General features: G+C 35.7%; 1 long non-coding RNA gene across 1 annotated transcript; it reads left to right on the top strand.

Annotated features, from left to right (window-relative positions):
- The first annotated feature begins 803 nt into the window (after positions 1 to 803).
- On the top strand, positions 804 to 16,552 carry LOC102377561. Its single transcript, XR_323849.1, has 3 exons — positions 804 to 836; positions 12,364 to 12,424; positions 16,463 to 16,552. It is a non-coding gene; the product is annotated as an uncharacterized LOC102377561 (long non-coding RNA).
- Positions 16,553 to 25,102: the final 8,550 nt, after the last annotated feature.

The following is a 25,102-nucleotide window of genomic DNA, read 5'->3' as shown; positions in this document are numbered from 1 at the left end:
GTAGGGAAAAAATCTTTAGTTATAAACAAATGCTTTGGTCAGGCTTTTTATCTCCTTCACTAGTCAAAAATAAAGCATGCAGATATGAGTAAACTTCAAACAATGTACTGAAAATAGCTTCCATCGGGACCCCTTCTGTTTCTTTTTTTCTTAGTTTAGAAGACAAAAATACGTTATTAGAAGTCTGTATTTTAGAGGGAATTCTTTGTTCCTGAAAAGTGCCAGAATATCCCCTGCCTATGTTAAGAATTATACAAGACTTGGACTATCCACCAATTGCAAACATAGCATGTTGCTTTCCGCTCCACTGTCCCATTCACTCCCCCACTCCCCAGATATGCTGCTGGATGTAGGGCTGTGTCTGCTGTAAGGAAAACTCCCTGCATGGGGAAAGTACCATTCCACTTGCTCCTGCTCTCCAGATGCACTGTTGGATGCAGGGCTGTTCCTTTGGCCAGGCATCAGTAGCACAGGGCTGTCCCTAATGTAATGTAGACTCCCGGGGCTAGATGGGAGGAGGATTCAGGCACCCTTTCAGGGGGGAGGAGGATTCAGCCACCCCTTCATCGTTGGTGCCTTGAGCTAATGCTCCATTTGCCTCACCCTAGTGATATCACTGGGATTGGGGTCTGGTGCACTGGGTCAACTTCCTGCACCCGCTGAGAGGGACTGGGCTTTCTCAACCCTGAAACTGTCAGGTGAAGGGGTTTGTTTTGTGATCAGGCAGAGCAATAATGTTCAGCTGAATCACTGATTGTCTTTCTGTGGGAGGGACAGGGCACAGAACAAAGTACTTTTGGATACCAGAAGGCAATGAGGAGGTTTCTATCAGAGAGGTAAGTGTACAAGCATTTGTTTCTCCTGTAGACCCTCTACCAGAGGCCACTTCTCCCCATCAGAGGTGGCAGAAGTTTCAATGAGACCCACCATTTTTGGTCCAGTAGAAATTGTTTAAATGCTTGTACACTTTGAATTCCTGTCTGTGGAACTGTTGTTCCACCGGTAGAAATGTAATGCTTAATGTGCCACTGTGTGTGCACCAATGAGCTCACTGTAGTACCTTGCTAAAGTGCTCACTAGCATGGTTCTGAGATTGTGTATATGCATCCTTAGTAGCAGCTTCCCTGGTAGTTTTGTTATATGGATAAAAACAGCCAAACCACTACTCGATAGTAACACCTTGTCATCACAACAAAAATCTGTCTGCCATGAAACTCTCATAAAAATGTTATTCCTTTTTTTTTTTTTTAAGTATCTAGCTGTACTTTTCCCTATTCATAGATTTACGATATACAAAAAATGTAAGTCAGAATAGGGCAGTGAATTCAGTGATGCAGAAGTGCAAGTTATTGCTGTTTTTTTAATTGCAACTTAAAGCAATGAGTGGCAGCAAATTAAAAAATGTGGAACAAATATTATTGACCAGCTTGTAATTAGGGTAATGATTTGCTTCATTTACAAAGGGACATATATTTTGAGGCACTTTTTTTAACTTTCTGAAAGGGATGCATCACCCTAATTTGAAAAAAAAAAAGTCTGATTTAAAGCAGTAGATAATTTATATTTAATTATTATATTATATTTATAAAAGGAAGTGTGAGATTCATCTTCCAAAAAAATGTTCATAAAACTAAGGCAGTTGCACCTTCAGATTGGCTGGATTGGGCATACCTGATGCATATCTGGATGTCCAAAGTACAGGCAAAACCACAGTAATTCTGCAGTGTCTGGGTACAAACTGCATGACTCTTTTACTAAGTACGATATAAAACATTTTAAAAGGCTTTGTGGAAAGGATTTTTTTTAATTAGTCTGGAACATTCATCTGAAAAATTCGCCTGAGTTCTGTTTTTCCAAAGTGAAATGGGGCTGCCAGCTGTCCTGTTTCTCAGAGACTCCCTAGGCTTTGACCAGCTGTCAGGGACTCTCACTTTCCAGTTCACCCTTTACTTTGGAGTTCAGGGCAGTCTGATAAACTGCCAAAAGTATGAAGGTCCCTTGTCTGGAGCTAGACTCTAGAAGTGCTAAAAGCCCCTTCTCAGTTGCTGCTTCCAGGGTTACCATTTTCCCAACTGACTAGAAGGGAGCTTGGACGGGCTGGACTTCTCATGACAGGCAAGCCATAGAGCCAAAGCTCTTGGAAGTATGGCCTTACCCAGAGCCTGCCAAGTGAGCATATTCTCTTGACACATTCCTTGTGTTTAACTGAAGTTTGTCAAAATGCAAATGTTTTTGTGAATTAACAATTTATTTATTTTTTTATGAAAGAAGAAAAAAAAAGTCTGTCAGAAAATCCCCAGCCATCTCCATTTAAACTCTACCCTGTGTTGGGTGGAGCTCAGCTGGCTGTGCACAGAGGAGGAGTTCTGCCCCTGCAATGTATACTGTGCATACTTCAATAGCTACCCCAATGTGGAGTGTACTCAGTCAACCTCATTTCCTCTCTGCTTCCCCCAGTTCCCTTTGCTGCATCTTAGGACATGCCTACATGGAAGTTGGGAGGCAGGATTTCATCGTGAGTAGACACTCAAATTAGCCTTAATGTAGCTGACGAGTTAACTCAATGACCTGGAGAAGCATATTACCAACCTACTAAAGATCCTTACATATTTAGATCTGAACTGCTGTCTCTTTATTGTCACTCAGACTGTGTGAATTAACAGTAACCCAGGTGCATCTACCTGGACTGCAATCCCAACTGCTGACTGAGGTTTAGACATGTCATCAGCCCTGAAGTGTGCTTGCAGAGGCATGTGGCTTTTGATTGTACCCAGCTCATGAATACCAGGCTGAAAATCTTTCTTGTACCTCCCCCACCACGGTTTGGGAGCAACTGTATGCAATCAGGCCTTGATTCAGACTTGAAGGGAATAATTATCCCTGACCTTGCTCAGTGTGTGAGATCTTTAAAGACCAGAGTCCAAGGTTGAATGGTTGCAGCTTAAGCGGGTAGTGAATATTTAACTTTATCATTTAAAGACAGGTTACTTAACAATCTAAGCCAATCTTTTAAAGACCCCCATTTTAGGATCCCTGGTTTCTATTGACTTCCAACTATATAATTATCTTGTTTTTTTATTTACCTCCTTGTTCCCTAGCTGTCTGTTAATGGTTTGCTTCAGATTGTGTTTCTCCAGTGTTATGTTGATGTCATCCCACTGCTACACTGGCAAAACACAGGAATAACTCTGATGAATTGGGACTAATTTTTCTTAAATGATATTTTAATGGAATTTGAAGAATAAGCTTGAATAATATCAGCAAGATCAATTCCTTTCAGTAAACATGCAATAAAAATACACAGACACGATATATACCACAGTGACCCATGCTGTGAGCCGAAATCAATGCAATAACTTTACAGTCATTAATATTATAACACAAAGCAGATGCAGAAGAAATTCTAAGACAAAGAAGCAAATTATTAACAGATTGTGAACACGAAACTGCTTTATTACAAGATTAAGAACTCTTAGACATCACACAGATAAAGAAATGTCATTCTTTGCAGATAAAGAACCGAGTTAATTTTTATTTATATTACTACCTGAATTTAAGTTTAAGTTAAAGTTATCACACTATCAGTCTACTATCACTTCACTTATTATTTATGTGCAAATCTTCCTAAAAGCAGGATTTCCAGATAGCACACTAAGTATAGTCAGTGTTTAAACTACATATCAACAAACATAGGTGGCTTTACTATCATGCTTTGCTGTCATCTCTCTTTACAGCCCTGTCTGTATAGGGTTCTAGCACTTTCCCAAGCAGACATAACAAAAACCCTATAGTAAATAAATATGAGCATGTGAAGAAAAACCTTTCAGTGACATATCAAAGGACAACTAGTTTAATCATCATTTCTTTAAAAATAAAGAGAGCAAGAGAGAGAGAGAGACAAATAATATTGGTAATGCTTGCTACAGTGTTTCACCCCCTATTTTTGATTACAGTAACATTATGTATAGTTAAGTGATGTAATAGATACTGAAAAGACTGTTTTAAAATTTTGATGAACAGTCCTCATCTAGACTTGTTTATTTCAGTAGGCTGAAACAAATACCCCCAGGTCTTGGGTGTGGGACTGAGGATTTGGATCGTCCCGTTCCCCACAAATGACAGTCATTCTATGACTTTTCATCAACTTCCTCATAGTTCTCTTCTCTCCAAGTAAAGTATCACTGTTGTCCTAACAATAAAGTAGCACTAATCCCTTTGAAATAAATGGTGACTTTAAACCAAAATAAAGATAGAACTAAACACATGTACATAGGTCTACTCCAAAATGTGCATGCCAACTACATGAACATTGTGTAGATATTCTTGTAGAGCAGGTGCAACCAGTCATATTAAACTTATCTTTCAAGGCTAAATGTGTGTTTTATGATTGAAATTGTTAGTATTACTTCATTTTAACCTTGTATTGGCCTGTGGTTAAAGAATAAATGTTATAGATGTAAACGAATAACTCTTTTAATGAGATTTTTTTTAATGTAAAGTGAATAAGAAATGCAACTGGCGGAAATTTTCCATTTAAAATTATTGTTGTGATGAAAATATCTCAAATCACCTTTTTTCTAGACTGATTTTTTTCCCAGAACAAAATTCTGTTTTTTTAATATTTTCTGAGGGGTAACACATGTCAGAGAAAAGAAAGGGGGAAAGAGAGAGCGCACGAAGTGTGGCAGAGGATGAAAGCAAATAGGTTTTTTCTAAGTTTTCATTTTCTATTCATGCATTTTGTGGAAAATGTTTAACCCTTTCATAGGAAAAATGTTGAAATATTTTGTGGGAGACTATTGAAAGTTCATTTAGAAGAAAAATCTGAAAATTTAAACATCAGGCAAGGGGGTTGAGAAAAATACTGACTATTTTTTGATCAAGTAAAATTATTAGGCTTCCACACACAAACTGCTACTGAGAAATTCATTAACAAGAAATTAAGAGAATATTGAACTTGGCAATTAACCAGTTGCCAAAATGTTATCATAAGGGATATTTGCAGGTAAGGCAGTGCTCTGTTTTCCCTCACATATCTTTGTCTAATCTCAGTGGTTTTCCCTCACATAGATTTTTATCTAATCTTCATGCATTCAAAACTGTGGAGATGTTTCTGTCTGACGCCCTCCTACAGAGTGTCCTCATTTAGCAGTGTTGCACACTCAGCACTTTTGAAAATGAGTTATATACATAAAATATGAACTTGGGAACCTAACTTCACCCTCATATTGTGAAAACCTTTGAGAGGGTGCATAGGAAATTGCATAAAATTGGTTCTCTTCTGCTGTTTCTTTCCTGTGTCTGATTATAACTTTCTCTAGATATTGCACAACGGTCAAAGACCATTGTACACCACATTTCAAGGATTAAGTCCATCTAGGAATGTACAAGTCTTCAAATTGCTTAGATGGTAAGATAAATATGCAAGATTCCCTACCAAAGTTATTCTCATGCAAATACAGCAGTAATGGACAGTCAAAGAGGCTCAAGGAGATTATACCTCATACCTACAGTGATCCCACTACCCTGAATCAGTGACAGAGAGGACTCAATATATTATTGAGCTATATTGACTATTGTAACAGAGGCATAGATGAAAGTGGGACATATGGGGCAGACTGCAGCTACTCCATATCCTGGACCTAGCTTGATTGTGTGGATTTCATCTTTCTTCTTTTACACAGCCTGGATAACTAGACTTTAAACTAGTTTGATGGATTTCACTTCAGAAGTTCTGAGATTCATAATTGACAAGTTAATTACACCTTCAAGGACCCATGTACAAATGAGATTGAGGTACACTTTTGCTAGAAATGTGACTGCCTCCTATATATCACTGGTGTTAAAATGTCATGCTAAATATAATTAACATTCAGTACAGTGTTGTTCTTTGTTATATATCAGACTTTTTCTTTAAAAAAATCTGTCTTGAGATGTTCTGTTCAAAATTGTTTTTTATTCATAAAAATGTAAATGTTTTGGTGCTTCATAATTACTAAATATGTCTTTTTGTAATGTATACCCCTATTGGATATTATATGCAAAAATCCATTTTAGCAACCTAATTTTTAACTAAGATTGCTCAGTTAAACTAAGATAGTTCAATTAACTAAGATTGTTACAGTATTTTTCACAATACAGTAAACCACTAAGGAGAAACAGTTGCCACATCCACTTAACTCTGGTATGATTGAAAATCAGTATTAAAAGTAAAAAACCTGCATCAGAATATTCTAAAAATTGATTTCATATGATACACCATTTGCTAAACCTAATTTAGTGACTAGCAATTGAAGTCTAAGAATGGAAGTCTGTTTTAACAAAAGCACAGGAATGTATATAACATTTCGGAGAAAACTCATGAAATTAAAGTCTGTAATAAGGCTAGGTATATTTTGCAGATCTATAAATATACAACACATCTATCCTAGAAAAAATAAACAGATGTGTTTATCAATAAAATGGAATAAATTAAATTCTTTTAATCAGCAATTATTCAATTGAGTTGAGTAACTTACATTCATGTGAATGAGTATTTAACAAAAAAAAAGAATGAATGAATGAATGAATGAATGAATGAATGCAAAAAAAAAATCAGAAAAAAATCAAGTAAAAGGGCATGTCTACATCACCCTACAACAATGTTGTTACTGCACCATGTTTTAGTACTTCCTTTTGGAAGACCTAAAGCACAGCACAGTAACTGCCCGTACTGCACTATGCGTGTGGTGCAGTTAGTTTTAGTCTCTACTTCGCCGTAACGGCGCACTAAAATGGGGGGAATGTGCTGCTACGGTGAAGTAGCTGCATGTCACATGAAGATTCACATGATCACTACATTCCTGTAGCATGCTGTACAGTGATGTAGTGCATCGCTATGGTGACATAGGGTGATGTGTAGATGCACTCAAAGTGTCCAAAATGAGTCAGTTCAACTGCTGAAAACATATGAATGTTTTGACTCAAGCCTGTTTTAAGATTTTACAGTTTGATTGAAGATATTTTTATTTTAAATGTCCTGGCCTTTAAATCTCAGTTTTTACTAGCTATATTGTTTGTAGAAAGAAGGGGCAAGAAATTAAAAAATACAATTCAGTATAAAGGTCACAGGTCTCTTGAACATTGCTAAATATTTGAAAGAGAAAAATACCTACGGGGTACCTTAATTTAATACATTTCAGCGTTCACAATGAAAGAGAAACCTGTATTTAGAGTGTATTCAAGCATGCATGTTTGATTAAATCCTGTATAATTTCACAGAATAACCTGTATAAATTCAACAGAAGGAAACAGAATTATAATATAAAGAGAAATTTTATAAAAAGTATTAAAAATATAATTAGGAAATTATATCATTAGAAAATGTTGGGTTTTAGTTCATTTCAATAATAGAACTATTAAAATTAATAAATTCTTCATAACACACAGTCAAATTTGAAAACAGAATATTAGATTTGCATGCTATTTAATGGGGAAAAATTATACAATTCTGGCACCAAAATACAAATTCCATACTGATTGCTGCTTAAAATAAGGAAAGGTTATGGCATTTATTTCATTTTCCAAATAAATAGTTTTTTTTCCGTGAACTGAACCTAGCCTTAATCCAAAGGGGGGCTGGGGGGTGGGGGGGCTATTTGTTTTGTTTTATAAAAGAATACATGTCTTACCAAAACTGTTTCCTGATAATTAAAGCAGCAATAGTAAAACCTTGCTTAAAAGCAATTTACTAAATATAATTTCCATCCTTTTGCTAAATCTTAATCCTACATTAATTCCATAATTTAATATGAAGCTACAGGGTAGGAAATCTATTTAATGATTAGCTCAACTCTTATGAAATAAATTATGAATATAAAATTATTATAAATTATTATAATCACCATATCATTGTAAACTGACCTTTCCATTCTTTTAATGTGTAGAAAAGGGAACAAGAGACTCTGCTTGTGGGATATGAACACTGTTTGCTTCACATAAATGCGTATTTTTCTTGTGTTTTTATTTTTGGTTTACATTAACATTCCTGAAAATGATTGGTTGTTTGATTTAGCAAGTCAATAACAGCAATAAAACCATTAGCTCTTTTTATGAAAATGTCTGTTAGACATAATAAATACAAATAATTTAAGCCACATCCTAACCAAATAGCTTATAATATCCAGGCAGAAGTCCAGCATCTGAGGGACAGACAATATAGGCTGTGGATGCTGTTCCATGGCCAATAATGATGGCTGCCACAAAAATAAGATGGTAAATTGGCCTTTTCATCAGCAGGTAAAATTAATCTCCACTGTTAGCACCATTTGGTTGAAAATCACCATTATGGTATTGACTCTCTATTCAGTTATACCCATTATAAGTCACTGTAGTGGTGTTTGACTTACACCTGCGTTGGACAAAAATTAGAATCAAAGTTAATCTTTTTCTCCTTCATTATCTCCATTATATCTTCTTCCATTCAATAGCAACAGATAACTAAGGTCATATTTTGTTTTATTCCAAACTTTTTGAAAAAATTGCAAAATACGCACTTCTAGAACATTAGGAATTTTGATAAAATATCACATCTGCATTGTACATTTTCCTTAGTAGTAAAATCACACATTTTCAGAAGAAATAGAAGCAAACCCACAATTAAAGAATCTACAATTACTAATCATCATTGTTTTTAAGCCATAGCAATTAACAACTGAAAGTAAGACTTTGCTAAGCTCTGGGATATCAAGCAAAACATGGATATGAGTTTTCCAAATCAAAACAAAAATATAAACTAAATTTCAGCTTTGGAATCTGACTTCAGAAGTTGCTAATTGGCATTATAAGAAGACATTGAAATGTTTTCTTCATGCTTCTCGTAAAATTTTCTTTCACTGTCTCATAGCATAAATGCTTCGTTCTAATCTTATGTCATTTCTGAACTGATAGAATACCACTGACTTCAGTTGTGCTAATTCTGATTTGCTAAGTTCAAATGTAAATAATATCTAAATCAGGCCCCAAAGAAGTGTGTTCTCTTTTCTTCGGATAAAGTTTCCACAACAAATACTGAGTACATGTATAACATGTGGCAAAGCCAATATACTGGACAAAAGATAACTAGGTAGCAACTTAACCAAAATAACCAACCCAATATTTCAAGTAACTGAAATAGATTCATGGAACATATCCATTCAAGGTAAGTCTTGAATCCACCAGTTTTTAATCAATGGAAGTTTTCATGGCTAGAAGTGAAACACTGAATCAGGTAATATTTATATTAATATTAAAATAAATATTCTGTGTATAACATTACAGAAATAAATTAAATTCTTAGATTTAAAAAAAGTGTAATATAATAATACGTTTCAACAATTCAGTAATGTTGGTTGTTGAAGATTTGAGACCTGATATTGGTACATACACAGTTTGGGTTTTGATAATCATTCATAGTTATAGTATTATTTACAATAATAGTTAAATACAAATGGTATATACTAAAGTGCAAGTCAGATAGCTCTGCCAATCAAGTACATAGTCCTGATGAATTCTAGCACTTAGTTAATATTAATAGAAATGAATACGGTTCATTCGCACACCTTGGAGCAGGGAATCAGCTTTGAATACAAAGGTTGCTTCAATGAAGAGTAGATGATTCAAGCAGTCCAAATTCAGCAAGTCTGTTGCAAGAAAGTAGATTTCTTATGAACACTCTAAAATCTACTGCTATAGTTGAAGTTAATGCTTAATTACAGTATGAAAAACAATAAAATAAACAGCAAGCTAAGTGACACTTGATTCTTCAGCAACTACTTCAACTTCAGCCCATCTGCTATGATCAACAGAGGAAGGCATCAGGCCTTTCTTACAGCCAGCTTCTCTTTATGCAGTCATCATGTTCACTTCAAAGAAAGCCAGTATCCAAAACGAAGCACTTGACAGGAGCAAGCTTCATTATATGGAAAACTAGAAAATAGGCCCTCACTTGACAGGTAACTTTCACAGCCAGTTCAAGGCACCTCGACTTCAACCAAAAAGCCACAAATGAGAAAAACAAGATCCTTCAATGAAACACACAAGAAATTGTAAATGATATAATTAAATAGAACACCTCCAATTGCAAGCACATGCACAGGCTCTGTCTTCATCGTCCTGATCATCTGGTTCCGGGGATCTTGATTTGTAATCCATCTCGGAATTGGCCAGTTCTCTCCCAGTAAATCGGTGGTCTGAATAGTTTTGTATTCCACCAGTTTCACCTGTCATTCCTTCAATATCTGGCATTTCAAAAGCTTCAGATAATTTCAGATGGTTTTCTGTAATTAGTTTTTTATGTGAGACTGAAGAAAAACAGTGCTGTGAATAACACAATTTCTGCAAGATTGTTTCTCATGTTATTTTTGAAGAGCTGGCAATGACTCATTGCTTCCCTTTGTTTGGGGGGACACCTCTGTCGAATTTGTTTCAGTATCATGTGATTATGAGTCAGGTTTGTTGCTTGGCAACACATTTAGCAGTATCTTTACTAGAATCATGCTCGAGAACTTGTGTTTTACTTATTTTCTCAATTCAGCTAAGGAATGGATTCATAAGAAATTCCAATGCATATTTTCTCTGAGTTAATGAAAATTTGCTGTATAATCAACCTGGCATATGTGTTACTGTCCTATAGAATAACACATAGTAAACACATTTTTTACATTAAAAAGGAATATTTAGTGCTGACTGTAGTTGTAACACCATCTAGCAAATGGACCCTAATTTCCAGGCATTTTCTTTAGGATGGAAAAAGCACCTTATACTCAGAACCTAATTTACCTTGTGGGATTAATTCCTTTTATCATCAATCCATTCCTAGATACCATTTCACTCTTTTCCCTGTAACATTGCTTCATTGCTGCTGACACAGAAGTGACCATAACAAATCTACCATAAATTATATTAAAGTGGGTTCTGTCATGCCTGATGTATCATTTACAGGATGGGCTTATCTCAACTCTTGTAGTCTTACTAGTCCGATCTAGCTGCTGCTAGTAAGCTTTTGGTTAAAAATGGAAATCTATGGACAAATGCTAAATAGTCTTGTCTTCCACTGATCTGAAAAGGTGACATGTAATATAACCAGTGGACTAAGAGTTAGCAAATCACTTCCCTACTACATGTTACAATCCAGATATAAAGCTTTGTATTTTGTAAATGTAAACTTAAACTATTTGTTTTTCACAAGCACTGATTCTGGAATTTGAAAAATCACAGGAAATCACATGTTGAAATTTTAGTGAACTCTAAAAATGAGCACCAAAAACACAGAACCCAACATTTTTCCTGTGTTTATTCTTTGCATCTGATTCTGATGCAGCAAAACTCTAAATCAAAACCTGATTACACTGATGCAAAACTGGAGTAACATCAACTTCGGATGTAAGCCAATGATAGTTTTTTAGAAATTGTTCACAGCTCAGTGTTCCCCAAGGCTGTACAAAAGAACGGTACAGATTTGTAGAAGTATGGGATCAAATTGCTTAGCAACAAGTCTTATAATCTGTAGTAATTTTCATTTCATATACCGCCATTCATTGCTGTACCCCCCTCTCAGATCACACATCTCTATAACAGAAAATCAGGAGTCACAAAGTGCATGGGACTTTGGGCATAGACTAGTGGCTTATAAGAAGAAAGTTATTTTTTTATCTTATGAGTCTTTTTGGTAATGACTTCCTCCGGAGGCTTGTAGTAATGTTATTTCTGCTTGGCGTTGGAAATGGAACTTATTTCTTAAAATCATTTACTTAAGTATATGATAAGTATTATAGGGGGAAGATTATTAGTGAGCTGCCATTGTACCCTTATCCTCAAAAAGGTGACTAATTATACTATTTAAATTTAATTTCCTATGTAGGAGAGGTTAAAGTTTTGGTTCTTTTTTCCTTTAGAGTGATCCAGTACTGTACAGTAGAGCCTATACAGTAAGAAAATTATTCTTCAGAATATGTATAATGTTAGTGGGGCCTGAGAGTATATCCATTCATTCCAGTCTCTCTCTAGTTAACTGAATGTTGTTGCTCCTGATTTATGGCATTTGACATGGAAGGAGAATCAAGTCATTCTTATTTTCTCATGAGGGCTAGATTGGATCTTTTAGGATTGTATGTAAAATACAGAATTCAGAGATACTGAACATAACTGATCATATTTTTTCTGTTCTTTGCACAAAAAATACTTCAATTGAAATGACACTTTATGCAGAAATCTTATAAGGTATATGAATAGAAATCTGACACAAAATAGAAACAAATAGAAAACAAAAACAAAAAAACAGTTTTGAAAATAAAGAATTTCAAATGTGCTTGTGTGTAAATAAAATGTTTACTTTCTTCCACCCAGGTGTATCAGGTCTACCATCTCAAACTCTCTCTTCACTAGGTTTCTTGCTGAGAAGCCTCAGGTAAGAGCAGCAGATGCACCCTAGCCAGACCTAAGCTCTAGGTAGAACAAAGAACGGTATACTGGAAGCCAGAAATGTCTTATTTCCCCACCCTAGCCAAACGAGAGGGGTACAACCCAGTTTTAAATGAGACACTTATGTCCCTGATTATGGGGTATGTATAAGCTACAAAGCTACAGTGCTAAAATATGCTGTATGTATGTGCACACAACATGGGTAAGCGGGGTTGAACTGAAACAGAACTGGGGGCATGCCTCACCCTCTCATCTCCCACCATTGTCCCCAACTTTTCCTACCCTGTACCTACCCTGAAGTGGTTCTGGCTCCAGCATCAGGGAAGGCAGAGCAATGGTGGTAGCTAACAGTACAGGAGCAGCCAAAGGCTAACTTCTCTCAGGAAGTGGGGGGAGAGATGTCACTTCCTTTTTTATCACCAAATAATGGTGTTTAGATGGCCAAGAAGGCTGGTACCAAGATGGCTGGTAGCAAAAAAAAGATGTCACTCCTTCTCCCCCACCTTATAGCAGTAAATAGTATACAGCCCCTATTCCTGAACCATACACCACCATCACTCAGGGCACAGTATGGGCCTGTTACGTATGTGTGTGTGATGTGATGTGCATATACATATACACATGTATCCATCCATATATCCTACATATTTATGTAACCTAGGAACATGTCAAAACTTTCCAGTAATTTTGCATAGAATTATCCACAGATTTGTTTTCCTTTTTTTAATGTATGAGAATTTTATGCAACAAAAACAATATTTATCTGCAGATACAAAACAGTATAAAGGTCAGTTTGTTCAATAAGGAAAAGGAAGACCATGCATTTTGACAAACAGTTAACATAGATTTTGTTTTGTATCTTTAGTCTCTCTCAAGCATATCTGCATAAATAATGGACACAAAATACCCTTTTATTTCTTATTTATTTTGATAATATTTCACTGGAAAAAGGTTCCATTTCCACATTTTTTTCTAAAACAAAGATTTAACCATACATAGGAGACACTGATTGTTGTTCATTGAGCTGTAACCTGAGAGATAACTCAATTAATGATCATATGGTTAACTTCAGGTCAGTTTTAAAAAACACTTCTACCAGTTAAAATAGTGTAAAATGATTCTAAATGTTTCATATTCTAAGAGTCCTTTTCTGGCTATGTTGTCTTAGATATTAAAGGGCAGATTCTGCAAGGGGTTAGGTGTGGCTTTCTTTTTTGTAAAAACTGGCCTGGTCAGTTTTATTTTTATGTCTCTTCCTAAGGAAAAATGTAGAAAAAGTGCCCATCTTTAAAAATGGTTTCAATTAAGCCTCCATTATTTATACTGGCAAAAGTTACAGCCAGCATCTAACTACTTTGCTGTAAAAGAATCACTGTATATCTTGAATACTTATTTGTGCTAAGGATTGTTAATGTGTTTGCCTATCTGGGTAAGAGAGTAATGAAAGAGTTTAACTGCTATTAATTAATTAATTAATAATTAATTAATTATTAATTACTACTACTACAAACTACTTCAAGATCGTTTCAGGCTGGACATAAGGAAGAACTTCTTTACTGTCCGAGCCCCCAAGGTCTGGAACAGCCTGCCACCGGATGTGGTTCAAGCGCCTTCATTGAACACCTTCAAGATGAAACTGGATGCTTATCTTGCTGGGATCCTATGACCCCAGCTGACTTCCTGCCCTTTGGGCGGGGGGCTGGACTCGATGATCTTCCGAGGTCCCTTCCAGCCCTGATGTCTATGAAATCTATGAAATCTATTAAATTAATTATTAATTAATCAATGGTCGTTATTCCCCATCAGCTTCACTGGATTGGGTTCTAAAGTTTTATGTTTGTCATGAAATGATTTTTGTATGTAACCAGGATTTTCCATAGAAGGAGTATTCATAAGAGTTTTCCATAGAAAAGTCTTTGGCTTTGTTTCTTCACAGTATTATATGTCATACATACATGAAAAGTGGCTGTGAAATGTGTGTTAAACCCTGCTCAATCAAAATATTAATATTTTTACCTCCCTACTCTAGACACTAAAATGACTACATGTGGTAGAAGGCAGTAAAGACTCCCAACTGTAGAATTTGACACTTAATTTTATTAGAAATTTTCTTACCAGCAACAAGAGATCTATAATGTTCTTATAACTTATGAAAAAATACTGGTTTGCCAATCCTATGTGTAATCTTTACTCTTTTATGAACTATTAATGTCAGTTACTTAGACTGTTTCAAGTGAAGAACAATAGGAGATAATCTGCACCAAGTCTTTAGCTTTTTCAACTAATTTTCTTTCTTTTTACCATGTCAAGCAATTATTCATGTAGTTCTCAAATAGAATATTTGTCTGTGCTTACGCAGTTCCTAACCTAAAGATTACTGTAGCAATTTACTTTCACGAGTGCATAGAAATAAATTAGTAGTGCACAGATGGCTTCCTGCAAATGCTTAAATCCTGATGAGTGCTAACGCATGGCTAAAGATTTGTTTAGATAGTTGTGTGTGTAGTTAGCACTTGCGCTGCAATGATCCACGCACACATCTGGATGTGCAAAGTAGATAAACAGCTACAAGTGCATAAGTGTTTTCCTGACACTGGCTTTAATAGCAAGTCTATGGAATGCATTTAGAAAAAAACTTTGCTTCCCAATACTGTATACACACACACGCGCGCGCGCGCGCACACACACACACACACACACACACACACACACACACACACACACACACACACACACACACACACACACACACACACACACACACACACACACACACACACACACACACACACACACACACACACACACACACAAAGAACGGTATAAAATTGTTTGCAGATGCAAGACCGCCATCCAAAGAAATTAAAAAAAAAATATCTAGTGAAGGAAGAAGGATAACAATGCCCTTAGCAACATAAAATATCTTCTTGGGAAGATCCATATTGCAGTAAAAGTGGTTGTGGTTGTGTGCTTTGTGCTCTGTCTGAAATAGAATGTTGTACATCTTTTTCTTTCTACTCCATAACTAACTTCCCTACTATCCTAACTCTGGACTCTGTCTTTTCACCCATCCACCCCCTTCTTCTTTCCCCTTGTTCTTCTGAAGTTGTCTGGGATGGTTAGGATTCATCAGGTCACACTTCAGCCTGTCAGGACATGGCGCCTCCTTTGCCCTGCTTCAGCCCATCGCTTCATTTCATCTGCAAAGAGGCTGGCGACAAGCTGGCCTCGTTAGACACAAATAACTCCAACGAGCCAAAAGCAGACAGCGATTTCCTTCTCTGTTACCTGTCACATCCCCTTGGTTTTTGTTAAACCAGCCATTGTTTTTAATCACCCCAATCAGAGCCACAGCAGAAAGGCAGAAACACACACACACGTACAGAAAAACTCAGAGAGGAACTCCTAGTTTCACATCGCTAGTGGCTTAGAACTTCAGGAAACCCCAAACCTGATCTTCGCGTAACTTCATCCTCTTTCTCCATCCTGATGAACCAGTCCTTACCCTCTTCCCTTCTCTCCCTTCCTCTCCTCCACACTCCACCCCCTGCTGAAACTCCTCCTCCTCCTTTGCTCATCCATCTCCCTTTCTAATTTGTCTGACTTGATTCCACTCTTGTCTCTTTGGAGTACTGCATTTTCAGTATTTTCCTCTGCTTCTACTGCCTCACCTTCTACTTCATATACCCTCCTTCCCATTCTTCCCTCCCTCAGTCTGACCCTATTCTCTTCCATAGATCAACTCTTCCTCTGCTTGTCCTTATTTCTAGCCTGTGAAAACATCTTCATCATTCATTTTAATAGCCTGAATGGTTTCCCTGAATTCTGTTGCCTCTCTTGCTGAACTATCTTGAGCCCCTTTCTGGCTCAAATTTCATACTTTTCCTTAACCTGAACATCTCACTCTGTCTAGTTCCTTTTGTAACCAGTTTGCCTGCAGTGCACGAATGTATAAGAGCTCTCCTCTTTGGTTAGTAGTATTTCCTCTTTTACAGCTCACTGCCTTTTCTTTTACTCTCTACAGGGTTTGGATTTCTGACACTGGACATAGTGAGAAAGGAGATGCCCGAAGGCCCAGCTGGAGAATGCATTAACTTGATTTCTCCACTGAAGTAGAGGCTGGGACATTAACTTGATTTCTCCACTGAAGTAGAGGCCAGGGAATTAACATGTTTTCTTAATGCTAACCACAAAAAGACATCAATTCTCTGTGGAGCCAATACTTATCTCACACCAGTATAAATCAAGAGTAGCTGCATTGAGGTAAATGAAGTAATAGACTTTACCTGAATAACTATGTTTGTATGATTTAGGATCATTCAAAGTTTGAATTTAGATCAATAAATCTGAAGTCTTACACAAAGTATACCCTCTAATGTACCTGTTTTTTATCCTGTGTGTGACTATCTTCCTACAGAGGTATGATGATACTAATGAATATTTAGCTTAAATATCTCTTGTGTACACTAATGTAATCAGCATATTGTGCTTAATTCCATCTGTAAAAGCAACACATTAGGATTGCAACAAGACCCTTTAGTACTACCTTTTTGCTGTGTTGTGTATTTGTTTTAGATATCTCAGGGAAAGCTGAATTTAACATTTAGTTAACAACACATGCTTACTGTTTTACTGGCATTTTATAGGAGCTCACAAAGAATAATCAGCAGCCATATTCTACCAAATAAAAATGGAATTTTGGTTGACAAAAAGACCCATGTCAATAAACTGTGAGCATTTGGACAGGATGTGAAGGACAAGGTAAAGACAACTCCTGGTGAGACAGCACTGTCCAGATTTTGGAATCTGAGCTGTTCTTCTCTGAGTGCTGAAATATTTCCTGACAAGAATCAATAATCCAAGTTTCACACAATGCTGGATTTTAAAAAATATTTATTTGATCCATCTTTGTCTTTTATTTAAAATGAGGAGAAAAACCACACAATCCTCCCACTACCAACTTTGCAGTATAACTGTATCTCACTTTTGTTTTCCTTTCCCCATTCCCTTTAAGTTGTAATTTGATCTTTTCCAAATCACGATCTCTTTCTGGCTGTCCCCTCTCCCCCTCCCCTTCTCTCATTAGTTTAACTTGAGTTAATTAGAAATAGTAGGCAGCCCTCAATCTGTTATGTGTTAAAACAGAACAATCCAAAACAGGGAGGCACAGACACAACTATGTGATTTCATTGTCTAGGGGAGACAGAAAGCCAGTGGGGCTTCTCTTATCAAGGCTAACATCTTCCCAATGGTTAATCCAACTGGCATTAAAATGTTCCGCAAATACAGATTTAGGATAACAATCTTTCCATGTTTCCTTTTTTTTAATTTCATTGTTGGCAAAAATAAGTGAATTGGATTGACATGGAGGTGATGGAGGAAGAGAAATGGTCTACACGTCAAAATGACAATGTATATTACATGGTTAACAGAATGAGTGGTACGTGCAATAATTCTGGTTATTTTCATCTGCTCTGTTGTACAATAAGTTCCTTTTTTATCCAAGTGTATCATTAATATCTCTCCCAATTCAGTGCAGATTAAATGTTTGCTTGAAGGATCACTTTCTATGAGTAATATCACTTGATAAATGTGGGGCTGAAGTAATAATCTAAGTATTCACTTGTTGCTATTACTGCTTGTGTGTATATATAGAGAGAGAGAGGTCATGCCTAGTGCTGTGACTGTAGTGTTGATCACAGACATTAAGGCAGTGTGCGCTCTGGAAGTGAAGTATAACATCTATGAAATCAAGCTTTGCTTGTAAAGGTAAGGCCTTGGATTCTTGATTGTTTGCATATGATACAGTTTGATTTTGATTAAATGCATGCTTCAAAAGGGAAGGCATAACAGGACACATACAGAAATGAATAGTTATTAGCATTTAGCCTTCGAAGAAAACTGATGCCAACTTGTATGGGCTTCCAAGATTCAAGTTTATAGTAATCGTTGAATATAACTACTAGTTTTCTATGTATGTTCATGGATGTAAAAGTAAGTGAAATATAAGTTTGCAATTTCTGTTAATAATATATTTGGGAAGCAGTAACATTTTTAATATCAATCTATGTATGCTTAAAAATGAAATAAAAAAATCAATTATTTTTCTGGCCTCTAATATTCAGGAAAGTAAAAGTTACCTTGGAGAAACTGCAGTTAAAGATACCACTACATTTGTTAATAAAAGGAAAGAACCATTTTTCCAACTATTTAATTGGTCTAAAAAAAGAGATCACATTTACCCAAAGAACCTTGTCTACCTTAGGAAAAGTAACTGACACCTTTTCCCCACCATGCTTTTTTTTTATTTTTATTTTTTAAGATTGAGCACAAGCCTGAAGAGGAATAAGAAACATTTGAAATGAATGAGAGAGTGAAAGCTTGATAATTAGAAGAAATAAAGGAATAAGTATAGGAAAATCTAATATAGCTTCTGTGATGCATTCCTGAAAAATGTCCTTTCTTTTAATGATCTTAGGCTAAATTGAATGCATTTGAATAGAGTAATGCTTTTTTACTATATTTATTATACAATGATGTTTTTATAGAAATATATTTTGATATAATTTACACTTTAAAGAAGAGAGCAGGATTTGGATTTAGAATTAGTAATCACTTTTACATTTATATATGTAAGTGTGTGTGTGTGTGTGTGTGTGTGTGTGTGTGTGTCTATCTATCTACCTACGTACCTATATCTATATATATAACATATATTATTACATGTTATAGTTAAGGAAATACTGCAACTTATATAAGTTGAGATTTTGGTAATTAATGGAAAATGCAATTTCCGTTTGCTCTTTACTTCTTTAGATAAGAGCGTGAAACTAAATAGACAATGACTGAAATGTTAGAAATCACAACATTTGGGCTAGACAAAAATACAGGATATTTTGAAATAATGAAGTAAATGAGATTAAGAATGTTAACAAACTCTTTGTCCTATCAGTTCCAATAAACTGTATGCCATAAATATAAACTGTATGTTTGTATTACAAAAAAACCCCAAATATACACACTTTAAGATTTAAAATGAATGAAGTTTACTGACTAACTGCATTTTTATAGAGGCAAAAAATTTCCCTTTTAATAAAGTAGTTTATTATTGTTTATACTTGCTGATTAAGGCTTCTTTGCCCCTCTCCCCAAATTTATACTGCTTTTGGAGTAAACTTTCATACTCTTAGGATAGAATTTAACCTTCTATTTCTACAAGTTTTCTGCCTATAGAAGGTTTCCATAGAAGATACTGAAAGTGTCCTATTCAAAGAAGAGCATGCAGAAACCTGTTAGGAGGATGGGAGCCAGGGATCAGGGAACACTTATATTTCAGGAAAATAATTTCCAAACACAGTGAATTACAATAAATAGTTATTGCAGGTGAATTAAGTGGTGCTACTTAAGATGGAAAAAAATATAAGGGAGAAAAATGACAATTTAAAATATGATTTATTGATTACCCATATAATTAGACCTGATCCTAGTTTCCCTATCAACTCAAAACTTCATCTGGCAGTGCTTAGTACATGCAGTATGCAGGATCAGACCTATTATTGAAACAAATATGCTTTTCTAATGACAGAATAGCAATTGAACTTTAAAAGAGATATGTGGATTGTTTATATAGCATAAAAATCAGTGGGATGTACAGATTTGTGCAAGTGTTTTAGAATCTATGACACTGAAACCTTCACGCTTAGCCCTTACGAGCTTCTAGAATGTGTCCATCTGCCCATTTTATCCTACTTACATTTCACTTTGCTACAAAGAGGAAGCCACCATTTTTCCTGGATCAACAGATTTGCTAATAGAAGCTGCTTCACATTGTTCGGGTGAGCTGGTAATATAAACCCATCTGTCAAAAAAAAGGATTGAGTTTATTGTATTTCATTTTACATCATTCTTTTGTGTACCAGTGATATATATCAAAACTATGGTATTTTTACACCTGGTATTATGCTAGAATTTAAGCATTTCAGATGAAAAGTATAAAATGATGACTAGGTAGAAGATGGTGTTTAGCTACCTTTACACAAGAATATGCATATATATTTAGGCTTAGTGTTTAAAAGATGGCATTACAATAACATATAATATTGGCACTTGTGAAACATTGTGAATCTAAGAAGTCAGGCAAGGCGTCCAGAAAGTATAACAATAACGAAGCTCAGTGTTCAAGTTGTAACATCATATTTCTTAACTAAAATTAATATATTTTAATGTTAATTATGCAGCACATCTCCAGTAATTAAACAGATTCCATTGTATGTGCCACTTCAAAAGCATAGAGTATATTTACCAGTTTGCCAGTTTTCACAGAGGGCAAAGGATTAACTGATCTGAATAAAGTCATACATTTTAATATGTTAACAAGTAGAAAGGATTTGATAAGTCATGATTTTTCAAATTATTTATTGTAAACTGAAATATTTATCCAGTTTTGGAGCGTTCTATCTTTAGCAATGGAAATGTCTGTTGTTTTTGGAAAGGTTTCAGTGAGGAAAATAAAACAACACTTTATTCCACAATGTTCATGTATCTTTAAATGATTGCCAGAACATATGAACCCATCTTGAAGAAAGTGGGCATCTAGAATATTCTGTTTTCTAGCACATGCTACCAGTACTAATAAAAGCTAACTTTAGTGAATTAAGGAACTTTTTTCAGATTGCAGAAAAGGATCATGTAGAACTATTTGATTTTCTGAAACATGGTTAATAATGAAAATGTATTTTCCATAATCAATTAATTAATTTACTATGGTAAATAATGGACACATTTGAAGCTATATTTATTTGCCAAATGTTGTCAGTTTTGTAAAATTCAAATATATTTGTGAAAAACTTCAATGGCTAGAACATTTTCCAAGCAAAATATCCATAATTAATTTAGTAATTATTCCTGCAAGTCTAATCAACAGTCAAAGGTCAAACCATTTGGGGTTATCCATAAATATAATGCCTTTTACTGAATGAATCATCAGCACGTGTTATGCAATAAGCCCTACTTCTTTATTCAGTATAACATTTTGGATTGAGTATTGCTTTGATTGACTGTATCTTAGGCTTTCTGTTAAAACTTTATTGCATTTATGTTCACCATTATGTATTCAATAATGGTAGCAAGGCCAGACATTGATGGGAACAAGATCAATTTATCTACCTTCATAAACAATAAATATACAAAAACACTAGATTCATTATTGACTTTCATTTAAATTAATTATGTTTACATCCATAACAGCACTGTAATGGCACAATCTACTTACCATAATCCAATCTAATACCCATGTAATGCCCTGTTATATGTGGCATCACAAACTGATTTACAGAGGGAGTCAATCATGAGGTTAATGTGGTTAAAAGCCTCATATATTTTGCCTTCCAGAGCTCCGTATGTTGAATATCCTTCCTTCAAAAAACTGTTGTCTGATTAAATATTTTTAATTGCATTACGTGAACTGAAAATGTTTTCTTCTCCAAACACTGAACACTTTTAAACTGTGAATACTCAATACACTTATATCAGTGGTTCTCAACCTTTTTAGACTCAAGACACCCTTCCTAAGGCTCAAAGCACCCCATAAGGAAATGTCATCTGTTTTCACTTTTTTTTTTTTACTATAGACAAATCATAGAACAATTCTTCTGTTGAAAAGAACTCAGAAAGACCACAATGGGTCAGAATGTGTTTGCTATTTGAATTTTCTGGGATTATCTTGTGAATCATGCTAGCATACCTAACTGTGCTAACAGTGGGTGATATCCCACAGCACCCTTAGAAAGATCGCAAGGCATCCCCAGGTGCTGTAGCCTCTTGGCTGAGAATTACTCAGTGTGTCTACACATGGGCTTTAATGTGCATTAGCCTATTTTAATTCACATTAAAGTGCCACTAAAAAACCTATGCTATTTAGTTAATGCACATTAAAATAGGCTAATGCTCATTTGCTTAGTATCTCTGGGCACCTACCTATACATGTGTATCAAGACTGCTCCAATGTGCTGTAATTAGAGCATTTTGGACCAGACTTAGTTAATCAAGTCTGCTGGAGCATGGAAATTACTGCGCTCCAACACACACCAGCATCACATGCATCAGCATCCCCACTTTGAAAAATGGCAGCAGCAGGGCACTTTAACCAAAGCTCATTTGAAGAGCTTATATTAAAGTGCCTCATCACCATTTTTCAGCATGGGGACACTGATACATGTAAGACTCTAGGTCAGGCTTATCCAACATACAGCCCACGGGCTGCCATGCGGCCCTCCAAGCTGTTTTCTGAGGCCCGAGGTGCTGCAACAGGAAATGAAAGTAAACACTGTACTTTCATTTTGGGAGGGTGATGTGATACCGCTTTCTGTGAGGTCTTTGAATATGGCTTACCGACCCACTGGGTGATAAAAAGTTCATGATCCAGCCCCATATTCAAAAGGGTTGGACACCCCTGCTATAGGTGCTTTAATTAGAGCAGCTCTTGGAGCTAGTTTAATTAAAGCCTCCTTTCCCCCTTCCCCTGCCCCTAGTGCAGATTTAATTAATACCACACTCTGCGAGCCTCCTACATCTTGTGTATCGTCACCCCCATACTTAAAAATGGTGGGGGCATTCATTGAATGCACTTTAGTTCAAGCACCCCCGCCACCATTTTTAAACACAGGGATGCTGATACATGAGACGCAGCAGTGCTTTAATTAGAGTGGTTTTTGGAGCCACTCTAATTAAAGCACTGCCTCCCCCCACCCTCCAGCCCTGGAGCATGTGTGAAAGTGTCCTTACAATGGAGGTACTAGATATAATCTGCATTAACTAAAGTGCATTAATGTACATGTAGCCATGTCCACTGAGCTTTACTTTTGTCTTGCCACTAAGCAGCAACAGGATTAATAATCTGCCATGACTTTGCATGAACTTTCATGACTTTTATGGATAGGAGGCACTCTCTCTAAGTATTACAATTTTTCTTCCTCTTCATTGCAAATTACAGCACTTGTATCTCATAATTTTCTTTCAGAGAATAGACATTTTGTAATTTTTCTAAAAAAAAATGTCAAGTGGATAGGAAAAAATAGGAGAGGTATTTCATAACTTATTGCATAGACATGCTGGTGTTCTATTAATATTATATCTTATGATTGACAATCCTACTGAATTAGCAATAAATTATACAGAGAAAAAAGTATTCAATACTGACAATGTAGATTTCTTTATATGATTAATAAATCATGTAGTCATATCCATGCAAATGTATTATTACTATTATTTTAATCATTGTTGTCGTCATCATGTATACAGCACGGGCATATCTGCAAAATAAAAATGGTCAATTTCTGCTCCTAAAACCTTATGGTCTAAATGAAATTTTACAGAGTGATGGATGACAAATTATGGGAATGGAGAATGTTGAAAGATGATGAGTTTCTGTGTAAGGTCAATTATCTTTAATGTCATACAATAATTTTTAGCTTTAGTTTTGATTTAAAATACTTCAAAACAAATCACATATATATATTTGGCTTGGCAGATGGGGTCCAAACTGAAGGACAGATGGGATGATAGCAAAGAAATACTACCTAAAAGAATTAATCAGGTAAAGAAATTAAAAGGAAAGTGTAAGTCAGCCTGGTTACTGAGGTCAGAGATGATAGCCCATCATTGGGTTGACTTCAAACAAAGTATTTGTGGGACAGGAGGAAAACAGGTTGCCAAATTTACAATTTTTATGTAGCTCATGATCATGAGGGTGGTCAGACACGAGTTAACAGAAGAGGTAGATCTATTAAGGGCCTTGGAGAAGGCAAGACATTTGAACGTAATATAGTAGATCATGCATCAATGGAGGGACCCAACAATGGAAATGATCTGATTGGAATAAATGCCAAGGAAAATAATTTAGAAATTGCTGTTACTGTGAAACTCTGGTCCTTATAATGGTTTTGGAATTGTGGTATATTTTTCTCTTTTTTGGCATGACATGGATGTTATGGATATGTATGCCCTAAATGACACAGAAGGGATGAAAAAGAGTCCAATCCTGTTTTCAATTAGATCAGTAGGAAAAGGACTGGGCCTATGGGTTGCTAACATTGAACCATACTGAAAATAGTTCTAACTTGGGAGTATTTCTCTACAAAAACTCACATTACCTATTGCAATGTCTTAAAGCTTTTCATTTTTTTTTGTTTCATTTGATAATTTGGACATATGCAGCCTACTGTATATTTTAGCTCCTGCCAGGGCATATCTTCTTCACTTTCTAAATACTTTCTCTATCTTCATTAGCCTCCATAATTTCAGTATGCAAAGTGTTTCATAAACCTCCTTCTCCCTATCCCTTTTGATTTTTTTCCATTTTAATTTGTTACGTATTTTCATTTATGTTTCACTAAGTCCCAAAACCACATGAAACTGGCTTGTAAATGCAAAGTATTGCTTAGATTTGAGGTTAATTTTTCAGTCTTTCTCAGTAACCCTAGCAAAAGAACAGATTCATACAAAGCTCATTCCATGTTTGCATGAAACTTGGTATGGCATAGGATTATGAGCCAGGGCAAAACTAGTCTGAATTTCAGGATAGTTACAGAAGTCATGCATATTCTCACAAGACTCAAACACAGACATTGGGAGTTTGGCAAGATGGATAAGCATGAAGGTAGATCAC

The sequence above is a fragment of the Alligator sinensis genome, unplaced genomic scaffold, assembly GCF_000455745.1.
Source record: "Alligator sinensis unplaced genomic scaffold, ASM45574v1 scaffold308_2, whole genome shotgun sequence".
Lineage (NCBI taxonomy): Eukaryota > Metazoa > Chordata > Crocodylia > Alligatoridae > Alligator > Alligator sinensis.
The sequence above is the reverse complement of the archived record's forward strand: the minus strand, read 5'-3'. Positions and strand labels throughout refer to the sequence as shown.